The sequence below is a fragment of the Papaver somniferum genome, chromosome 5, assembly GCF_003573695.1.
Source record: "Papaver somniferum cultivar HN1 chromosome 5, ASM357369v1, whole genome shotgun sequence".
Taxonomy (NCBI): domain Eukaryota; kingdom Viridiplantae; phylum Streptophyta; class Magnoliopsida; order Ranunculales; family Papaveraceae; genus Papaver; species Papaver somniferum.
Genome location: NC_039362.1, coordinates 159,312,435 through 159,323,289, shown reverse-complemented (window position 1 = coordinate 159,323,289; position 10,855 = coordinate 159,312,435).

Genomic DNA, 10,855 nt, shown 5'->3' with positions numbered 1-10,855 from the left:
TAGATGACTCGTCGTCGGCTATGATACCATTTGTAATGACCCATTCCTCCACTGATACTGTCTCTACTTAGCCACTATGGTTATCCCGCAATATGGGGTTTCCAACGGGCACCACTGCGGTCATCCAACAACATCTTTCCGGGAGGTCACCCATCCCTGAATTACTCCCGCCCGAGCACTCATAACTGTAGAGTTTTTTTCCACTTTGGAGCCAATTGTGCTTAAAATTCCTAGGTGTTAGGAAAGAACCATTACATATATTCCATCATATGAACCCTACCTGCCGAATCGGGATATTAAAAAGATGAAACAAGTTCCTACTTGTTTTACGATTGTTGGAGAACTAAGAAGATTTGGACATGATGTGTCAAAGGATGTAGTTTTCATTACAATCATAATACTAATATTGTTACAACTATAAAAACCTAGATTCATGATTCAAGTGGCGAATGTCTTAACCACATTTGAAACAATTTGTCGGTCTCAATATGTTAGTGAGTTGGGAAAAAAAGAAATGCAAGGATCTTCAACAACAAAAAGATAAACCTGACGAGTATTAACAACTAACATGGTAATACCTATATGGGACACAAATTTCTATCAATATTTTCATTGATTTGGCTTTTGAGAAGTAAGGTGAGGATATTTTATGCTTGTATCACTTATACTAAACTAATTCATATATATAGATAGAAACTAAGATTCTTGTGTCAGCAAGTTATGGTTCCGATTCTTAATTGTTATAAAGAAAATATAATATCAGAAAAAAACATATATACTTGTTGAATATTATTCCTTAAGATATTGTCACTACTATATTTATTCTGATAATAAGAGAATCTAATATCTTGAAAGGCTGAGCCTCTCAAATACTATCAATATTTCCAATATAAAGTTAGACAGGCATATTACCAAGCCATCATGAATCCTTTGGTTTATGGAGCTTCAAATGACAGAGGAAATCTATTGCATAAAATCTCATCCAATCCAAAGATCTTCCTGAAATCTAATTTCACTCCAGGCACTGATCTTAAATGTCACATTTTTGGTGAAGTCTTCACGCTCACGATAAATATTATGCCACAAACTAACAAAAAAAAAATTCTTTTTAGGTTGAAGAGTTCCCCAATTTATTGAAGTTTCACCAAATTTTCCACAAAGAATATCCTTTTCTGTACCAAATCTCCACAACCGCTTTTTAAGAAGCACCGAATTCATATGTTTAGACTTCCAAATTCTAAAACTACCACATCCTGTAAACTTCATGACCATAATTATCAAATACTGTGATTTTTTTTATTAGAATCATCATTCTAAGGAAAATTTCTTACTTTTCTACGGAGTTTTTTTGTGATGGAGCAAGGGCCAAGAAAGATTGATAATTCATAGATATGTAAATTAACCAAGACACTTTTAATAGGAGTCGACTTACATTCTCTCGATATTTTCATCCCATTCTAAGAAGATATTTTTGAGGAACAAGACTCAATAATCTTCCTACCTTATATGCCACTAATTTTATCACCCAGCGAGAGACCAAGGTAATACTTATAGAATAGGTTTTTTACATGCCAAAATATTAGCAAAAACATTAATACTTTTTTTTTCTTCTATGAATCCAAAGTAGGTGCCGCCTCATATTAAAGAGTCCAGACGAAAAAAATAACTTTTTGTGGAATTCTCGGATTCCGTATGCATTTATAAAGGAATACCAGTCAGTCATCGTCTTCTAAAATCTTATCAAAAGATGCTACACAGAAGATTTTATTACCTGGATGCGATATTCTTTGGTCACCTCCACTGTCGTTGTCGATAGCATGAATTAAAAAGATGTGCTACATCCTCAATCTCTTGATCGTTTAGTAGTGTACTGAAAGAAAAATTCCAGGTATCATGGCTGGACATCGATCATCAACATTTCTTGAATAGTGGCATCCTTGTTCCTACTAAGTTTGAATAACGCCGGAAACAACATCATTGGAGCATGACCATTCAACCAAATATCTCTCCAAAACAAAACCCTGACACCATTATTAACCTTAAGAACTGAATTTTGAACCACAGTTGAATTACTTTTTAGAATACCTGCCCATAAACTCTTTCCCATTGGCTTGTTGTTTGAAGATGGATAAAACGCTTTCGGATTACCACCAAATTTATGATTGACTACATTTCGCCATAAATCTTTCTCTTACTTCCCATATCTCCATATCCACTTCTCATGTAAAGCCATGTTCATTAATCTTAGCTGCTTTATTCCTACCCCACCTCTTTCTTTAGACAAAGCTATATTTTTGAATCCTACCCAACCCTTTTTTGCCTTATTATTAGAAGAACCCCATAAAAATTGCCTCATAATTCTTTTCATTTGTTTTTCTACTGAGACGGGCAACTGAAGCAACGGCAGATATAGACAGGTAAGCTAGAAAACACATGCAAAATGATATCCCAAACGCCAACTGCTTTATGACTTATTACCAGGTGGAATTCCTATATACTTCATAGGAAACAAAATCATTGGACATCCAAATAATAATGCACATTCAGCATTGTTCAAAGCATTCCTTATTGCCACAATACCACTTTTCTTAAATTGACTCTCAATCCATAAATTAGTTCAGAAGCTAATAAGATATTCTTCAAATTTTGAATATGCTCGACATCATCATCTAGAAACACTACGAAAACACCTGCAAACTGTAAATGTGTGATAAAAAAACATTTTCCGAAGGTTTAAAACCAGCAACTAGCTCCAGGTCTGCAGCCTTTTTGATCATGACAGATAACACTTCAACAATCATGATAAAAACAAAGGGGAGAAATAGGGTCACCTTGTTTTATGCCATTACCACTTATGAACATTGCCAAGGAAAACCCTTTATAGTCATAGAGAACCTTGCAGTAGACAAACACCATTCAATCCAATTTCGCCAAACCATACCAAAACCAAATCTTGATAAAGTATAATCTAAATAAGCAAATACCGAAGATCATCCACTTATTCACGCTTAACATCAAGAAAAACAATAGTGTTGTTTGTACCATGAGTAAAACTGCCACATATTGGGCCAAATTAACATTGAACCACCATTTTTGCCCCCGTTCAAGTCTTCCATTCAGCCAACCAACATAGTATACAGGATAACCAAGTCAACAACCTGCCAACGATCAAAGTCAACAACCGGTCAATGGTCAAAGTCAACGTCCGGTCGGTGGTAAAAGTCAACCATCGGTCAACTGTATAAGCCATGTTGCCAGTCGCGTTCCAAGACAGTTTCCAACCAAGTTGTCAACGGTGCTGCCAACCAGTTTCCAGTCATGTTGACAGCGGTGCTGCCAAGTTGGCAGCGCGCAAGTTGACAGTCGCGCTGCCAACTAGTTTCCAGCCAAGTACTCAGTCGGCTTCCAGCCAGCCTCCATCCATGTGGCCAGTTATGATGTCAGCCAGTCTCCATCCAGTCTCCATCCATGTTTTCAGTCAAGGCAGTCTTCCAGTCAAAGATCGAGAGTCGCAGTCAATAGCAAAAGTCAACCCTGTCAGTCAAAGTCAAGGTCGTTGGTCAAACCCGCAAGCCCATGTCGATTTGGCGCGTTTCCACCAATCCAGTACAAAAACCCTGGAAGAAGATTCTGGAAGTTTCTGGATGACTTGCTGACCAAGCTGCAGAGAAAGTTCTTGAACATTCCAGATGTCTTCCTAGTCAAGTTACTTGCAGAGGAAGTTTATCTCGAAATTAGGGTTTAACCCATATATTCAACTGTATAAATAAAGGGGAATCTCAACCCTAGAGGGACACGCCCTGATACACGAAAATTCACTAGTAAACCCTAAAAAGGATCAGAAAACCATTGTAATCATGCATCAATAAAATATCTCTCCCTACGGGGATTCGTCCGTGGATGTAGACAAAACTTGCCAAACCACATTAAATTCGTGTCTTTCTATTTATGTTTGTTCTTTGTAAAACCCTAGTTTTGATCATCATCACCAGATTTATCGTGTTCTGTGCCTGGAAATATTTTTGGGTACAAACAAGTGTCATTGAAAAATTTGAGATGGTTAACTTTAGTTTCCCTGTTTTTCACCGTGAAGTCTGAAAGTTTACCAACATCTTGTGCCTTCCTCTACAAATGACTCGATATTTCTCTAAAACTGGTAAAAAAGAAAGGAGAAAGAGGATCACATTGGAGAATACCCATCTTGCTACAAAAAAAAAACTCATGCACAATGCGGTTCACAAAAATGGAAAATTTATGTTTTTATGCTATTAATCTTAAAATTAATTTTTATATGAATATTATTTTAATTTAATCATTTAATTGTTTAATAATTATGACTCTATATTTATTGTTAATATAAACAAATTAATTAAATCAAGTGTTTTTTTTGTTTATTTTGAAATAACTAAAATAAGTGTGTATACACATGGGTTAAATACATTTGAAACAAAATTCACAAAATACAATAGAAGTATGTAAATTGTAAGGGAGTGTGCAACTTATAAGGCCAATCACAATGGTGCATCATCCCGCTTTTTCATAGCTTAGTTTAAAGGAATCCAATTATTATGGTCGTTCGCTTTAATGTGGCGAATTCCCTTCGTTATTTTAAAGAGTTGATCATTTTTAGTTTAAGCTAATCCATGGGACTTGAAAATTCACTTTACGGGAACTTGGTTTCCGTGTGATTTTGAACGGATAAAAAGAAAAAGGAAAAAGAAAAAGTTGAACTTCCATTTGGCAATATTTGCACGGAAACTAAGTTTCCGTACGGTTAAGTTAAGTGATCTAAGAAATGCACTCACACACAATAACGTGCACCTTATATGCATTTCGTTTAGCTTCAATTAAGCTATAGCTCAGCGAAATGCACTGCACCATTGTACTTGGCATAAAGGGTTGATTCCAAGGCGTGTTCCATGAAGCTTTGGAAGATCTTTTGGATAGCAACATGGAACTGCGTGGGATGTTTTTGGGTGATGGAACTTGGGTATGCTCTAACAGCCCCACCGAGCCATATGCTTTTACCCCACCTTGTTTTAAGGTTATGTAATTGTAAGAATTGTGATTCATTAATTGTGAAAGTTACATAACAAGACACAGAACATAGTCTTATATAGACTTGTGACACAACAGAGAAAAGTAATAATACAGGAGCTGAACCGACACTACATAGTAGTTATGACAGGTGAGAAATAGTTGTCATGAACTAGCTTAATCCTATGGCCAGGATGAATTGCATAGATTGAATACGTACACTGTATGGATATGGCATATGATCTAACATCCCCCCTCAAACTGATGCACGTACAACAGGCATCAGTTTTTTCTTCAGTAAACCAAACCGCGACTTGGACAAACCCTTTGTGAAAACATCAGCTATCTGATTAAGAGTATGAATATATGACACCCTCAGAAAACCAGTAGTAACAAGATCTCTGATCATGTGATAATCCACTTCAATGTGTTTAGTGCGCGCATGGAAAATCGGATTTGCTATTAAACTGCCAGCACCAAGATTATCACAGTATAGACGACAAGGAAGAAATAAATAGACAGATAATTCTTCAAACAAACAGGAAAGCCAGAGAATTTCAACTGTTGCGTTTGCAAGGCTCCTGTATTCAACTTCTATAGAAGATCGAGAAATAGTGTATTTCTTCTTGGAAGACCAAGAAACTAAATTACCTCCCACAAAAACACAATATCCAGAGGTGGATTTTCTTTTATCAAGACAACTAGCCCAATCACTATCACAATATGCAGTAAGTTCTGAGCAATTTCCACTGCTCAAAGTAATACCTTGACCCAGAGAACCTTTAATGTATCCGAGAATACGTTTAGCAAGCTGAAGATGAATATCTTTAGGGCTATGCATGAACTGGATCACATAGTTTACTGGAAAACTAATATCAGGTCTAGTAAGCGTCAAATATTGAAGTCCACCTACTAAGCTTTTATAAGAGGCATCATCTTTGAGTGGATCACCATCATAAGCAGAAACTCTTGGACCAGATCCTACTGGAGTTTTACAAGGTTTACAACCCAACATATCATGTTTCCTGAGCAGATCAATAGAATATTTGTTATGTGTAAGAAGAAGATTATGAGCAGAAGAATCCAATGTAGCTTCAATCCCTAAGAAATAGTGTAAGGGTCCAAGATCCTTCATGGCAAATTCAGACTTCAAAGAATCAATAAAAGAAGTAAGTAGAGATTCAGAGGTGCCTACAAGAATAATGTCATCCACATACACTAGGAGAATCATTATATCTGAATTCTTGTGATAAATGAACATAGAAGTATCACAAACAGATTTTTTGAAACCAGACTTGAGTAAATATCCACTAAATCTCTCATACCAAGCTCTTGGAGCTTGTTTTAGACCATATAATGATTTCTTGAGCTGACACACATGTATAGGGTGTTCTGGATCAACAAATCCAGGTGGTTGTTTCATGTAAACATTCTCCTTTAAGTATCCATGGAGAAAATCATTGCTCACATCAAGTTGTCTCATACTCCAGTTGTTTGAAAGAGCTAAGCTCAAGACACATCTGATGGTGGTAGCTTTGAAAACGGGACTAAAAGTCTCCTCAAAATCAATACCATCTACTTAGTGATATCCCTTAGCAACTAACCTAGCTTTGTGTCTCTCAATAGTACCATCAGGATGTACGTTTGGTTTTATAAACCCATTTGCAGCCAAGAACATTCATGGAGGGATGATAAGGAACATGAATGAAAGTATCATTCTCATGGAATGCAGTATATTCATTATTCATGGCAGTCATCCAAACAGGTAACTTGCTAGCTTCTTTAAAAGTTTTTGGATCAGAAGGTGGTTTAAGTAAAGTTGTAAGAGCAAGAGGAACCTGATGTTTCAATGTACTATGAGCTACAAAATCTCTAGAAAAGAGTTTAGGTACATGAATACCTGACTTGGATCTTGTATGTATACCAGAAGGAGCTGAAGTAGAAGCTGCAATGCTAGTTAGCCCAGGTGATGCAGTATCAATAGTACCAGTTGACTCAGCTGTGGTAGGATCAACAATGGCAGTTGACCCATCTGATATAGGATCAACAATGGCAGTTGGCCCATCTGATATAGGAGCAACAGTAGCAGTTGACTCATCTAATACATGATAAACAATGACAGTTGACCCATCTGGTAGAGAATCAACAATGATAGGTGCCTCAGCTGGGGAAGGAGTAACAGTGGTAGTTAATTCAACTGTAGCAGGAACAACTGTAAATGGAACTTGAGCAGAAGTCTTTGAAAAAGTACAGGATGTAGCAAATGGAAACTTATTTTCATCAAAAACCACATGAGTAGTTACATGTATCCTGTGAGTACTTAACTTCATACATCTATAGCCCTTATGATGAATGATATATCCCAAAAATACACAAGCAGCTGATTTAGGACTGAGCTTATCTTTCCTATAAGCCACCAAGTTTGGATAACATAAACATCCATACACTCTAAGAAGATAATAATCTGGCTTTGACTTATATAACACTTCATAAGGAGATTTGTAGTCAAAAAGCTTACTTGGAAGTCTATTGATAAGAAAAAACAGCTGCCAAAAATGAATCAAACCAAAACTTCTTTGGAAGAGAAGCATGAAAAGATAAAGTATTCCCCATCTTTGTGACATGTCTATGTTTCCTCTCTGTTGAGCCATTTTGTTGATGAAGATAAGGACAGGAAATTCTTAAGGCAATACCATTAGAATCAAGAAAATCTCTAAATAGTCCTTTAACAAGCTCAAGAGCACCATCACACTAGAAATGTTTTATCTTAACAGTAAACAGATTCTCGACAAGAGACTTGAACAACTTAAAGCAATGAACACTGTCTGATTTATTCTTCATTGGATAAATCCATGAAAATTTTGTACAATCATCAACAAAAAGAATATAATACTTGTATCCCAAATGAGATTGTACAGGAGCAGGGCCCCAAATATCACAGTGAACTAACATAAAAGGTAGACTATAAATATTACCAGTAGCATGAAAAGGTAAACACTTATTCTTAACTAACTGACAAGAGACACATACCGAAGTACATTTTGCAGATAGCTTGATAGCAGTACTGGTGTCAAGCTTATGAAGAATCTTCTGAGTAGGATGGCATGGTCTTTAATGCCACATAGTTGAAGAAGCTACTAAAGTAATAAATGCAGTACTATGATGAGAATCATTATGTTGTTGAGTAGTAGTATTTGAAGCAGATTGTCCATATATTATGAGATATAGTCCATGTTGCATCCTTCCTCTAGCAAGAATAAGGTGGTTCCTCAATGACTTGATTTCATATCCCAAAGGATAGAACAAGAATATACAGTTATTTTCTTTATTAAATTGAGACACAAACATTACATTGTGTTGCAAATGATGAACATAAAGTACTTTCTGTAGATTAAACTGCTTAGATGGAGTAGATAAAGTAGAAGAACCTACTAAAGATATGGGAAGTAACTTACCGTCTCCAACCATAACCTGTTCAGTACCAGAATGAGTAGAAGTATTCTGTAAAATTGAAGCATCATTGGTCATATGGCTAGAAGCTCCTGAGTCAGGTATCCAAACTGGTCCTGAGTAAGTATGACTCCAATAGCCTCCACTCTCATAAGCAGCACTAGAAGGACATTGGACATTATAATCAAACTCATTAGAAAACCAAGGAGAAGAAGAAGAATCACTTCCCGCATTAAGATCAAGTCCAAGAAAAGCCTTCCGAGGAGGAGCTGAACTGTTTCTTGAAGGAGCATATCGAAATCTACACTGAATACTCTAATGACCTTGTTTATGACATATCTGACAAGGAACGGATCCGTAATCTACAACTTGCTTCTGTGCAGGATTAAACTCAGTTTTTCTAAAACCAGGAGGAAATTAGGTGTAGATGATGGAGACGATGATGATGAAGGTGATAAGTGTGATGGAAATGAAGATGTAGGTTTTCGAAAATTAGAGTTATAGTTTGTTGGATCTGAAATTAGTGTAGATAAGGAATCTGAATCTTGTTCTTTCAAGAATTGCTCATGACTAAGAAGACGAGATCGAAGTTCAGAGAAAGATAATGGAGGCTCTCTGTTTTGAACACTAACAACAAAGTAAATAAACTCTCGACCTAGACCATTAAGAGTATACATTACCAGATCAGAGTCTTGCACTGGTTCACCAATCTCTGCTAAAGAATCTGAAATTGTCTTGATTTGATGAAGGAAATCATAAATTGTGGAAGAGCCTTTCTTGATTGAGTGAAGTTGAGATCTCAACAAAGACTTACGAGCAAGAAATTGATCACTGAAAAGTTTTGCCAAATGCATCCATTTTTCTCTGGCTGTGTTTTTACCAAGCAATTCAGAAGAGAACGATCTAGCCACTGCAGCGTTAATGCAAGATCCAGCAAATTTATCAATCTGTAACCACTCAAGATAGTTTGGATTTGGAATTTGAGCGTTGTTGATCATCACCATAGGATATTCAGGTGGAACAGTTCCATCAACAAAACCATAAAGGTTTGTACAGATAAGAATGGAAGAGATCTGATCTTTCCATACAAGATAATTTGAGCCATCTAGTTTATCAGAAACAAAATTATTTTTGTTTTGAAAAGGAATTGTAAATCTTTGCTGAAAAACAAACTGATTGTAGAAGGAAGATTGTAATTGAGGTTGTTGTGGTTGTATTTGAGGTTGTTGTGTTTGTATTTGAGGGAAGTAAAAACGATGAAGGTTTTGAGGAGGTAATGTATGTTGTGGAATCTGTATTGGTGTGTGATGAAGATGTTGTTGTTTTCGGTGTAGTAAAAGACGGTCGTGGTGATGATTGTTGAGTTACAGATGGTGGTGGTGGTGGTACAACTGTGAATTGTTATTGAGATTGTTGTTGTTGACAGCGGAAGACGATGCAATGTGTTTTTGAGTGGTTCTCACCATTTTTAGGGTTAAGTTGCAGGTTTAATGGTGGTTTGAAGGTTGTTATAGGTGAGGATCAGAGAGAAGTCAAAGTTCCCTTTTGGTACCTGATACCATGTAAGAAATGTGATTCACTAATTGTGAAAGTTACATAATAAGACACAGAACATAGTCTTAGACTTGTGACACAACGGACAAAAGTAATAATACAGGAGTTGAACCGACACTACAGAGTAGTTATGACAGGTGAGAAACAGCTGTCATGAACTAACTTAATTCTATGGCCAGGATGAATGGCATAGATTGAATCCGTATACTATACGGATATAGCACATGATCTAACAGTAATCAAATGTCCGAACTAACTAATTTAACTATCCAACACGCTGGTGCACATTTTAGATGTTTCTCTGGGCGCCATTCAGTGCAGACTGTTTGTTAATAGTTCTACAGAAAACAACTTGAAACATCTAGTACATAGCTTTTGTTGATTGATTTGATTTCCATGTCTGTTTATCATCATTACGTATCGTTCTTGAGAACAACATTATTTTGCAACATCACTGGCTCCATCTTTTTCAATTTTGTTTTTTTATCGAAAGACGATTGGTCTAAAATTTTCACATCCTTTTTGCTTTCTAATGTCAGCTAATTTTTTTTATATAATAAAACCTTTTTTACTCCACTTGGATTCGGATGCCCTTGCTTTGAAAGCATGAGATAATGCCCTTTGGATTCACAAGGTTGACAAGTATTCACTGCAAATTATTGTTAGAGATTATCAATTGGTTGCAAAATTCCGGTCCACTTTGATTACATTTTGTCAAGACAATGAACAAACACGGACAAAAAAAATAAAAATGATAATTTCCACACAAATCTGAGTTACGTCAAATCATGACATGCATCTTAACAAACATCCA